This window comes from Triticum aestivum, unplaced genomic scaffold (genome assembly GCF_018294505.1).
Source record: "Triticum aestivum cultivar Chinese Spring unplaced genomic scaffold, IWGSC CS RefSeq v2.1 scaffold137656, whole genome shotgun sequence".
Lineage (NCBI taxonomy): Eukaryota > Viridiplantae > Streptophyta > Magnoliopsida > Poales > Poaceae > Triticum > Triticum aestivum.
In genome coordinates this window covers 1-862 of record NW_025302326.1, presented here as the reverse complement: position 1 = coordinate 862, position 862 = coordinate 1, and the positions used below count along the sequence as shown (strand labels likewise).

Below are 862 nucleotides of genomic sequence, written 5' to 3'. Positions count from 1 at the left end.
GCCACAACGCCGACGCTGGACCCGTGAATCGTGAGCACCCAGCTATGACTTACCGCACTCGTGCAAAATAATAAAACAATATATTACTTACACGTGCGTTTTGTTTTGCAAGCGGCGCGAAAAAAATTAAAAAGGGAATGCAACACGAGGACTTCCCAGGAGGTCACCCATCCTAGTACTACTCTCGCCCAAGCACGCTTAACTTCGGAGTTCTGATGGGATCCGGTGCTTTAGTGCTGGTATGATCGCATCCGACATGTTACCCCGGTCTTCGTCCCTTATCCTTGCCCCTCCCAGCTCCACTACAAAGACGATTGCACATTGCTTTGGCCGCTCCCTCTCAACTACGGAGACGAGTTTAACGCGGTTTCCACCCCTCCCTCTCAACCGCACCAGTGCACGCTTGCCGCGCCACAACGCCGACGCTGGACCCGTGAATCGTGAGCACCCAGCAATGACTTACCGCACTCGTGCAAAATAATAAAACACGGTAAATATATTACTTACACGTGCGTTTTGTTTTGCAAGCGGCGCGAAAAAAATTAAAAAGGGAATGCAACACGAGGACTTCCCAGGAGGTCACCCATCCTAGTACTACTCTCGCCCAAGCACGCTTAACTTCGGAGTTCTGATGGGATCCGATGCTTTAGTGCTGGTATGATCGCATCCGACATGTTACCCCGGTCTTCGTCCCTTATCCTTGCCCCTCCCAGCTCCACTACAAAGACGATTGCACATTGCTTTGGCCGCTCCCTCTCAACTACGGAGACGAGTTTAACGCGGTTTCCACCCCTCCCTCTCAACCGCACCAGTGCACGCTTGCCGCGCCACAACGCCGACGCTGGACCCGTGAATCGTGAGC

At 52.9% G+C, this 862-nt stretch overlaps 2 non-coding genes across 2 annotated transcripts; both read right to left on the bottom strand.

Annotated features, from left to right (window-relative positions):
- Positions 1–134: 134 nt before the first annotated feature.
- On the bottom strand, positions 135–253 carry LOC123179393 (5S ribosomal RNA). Its single transcript, XR_006490332.1, has one exon. It is a non-coding gene; the product is annotated as a 5S ribosomal RNA (ribosomal RNA).
- A 297-nt stretch (positions 254–550) lies between these two features.
- On the bottom strand, positions 551–669 carry LOC123179394 (5S ribosomal RNA). The gene has a single exon (XR_006490333.1). It is a non-coding gene; the product is annotated as a 5S ribosomal RNA (ribosomal RNA).
- Between the last annotated feature and the right edge of the window lie 193 nt (positions 670–862).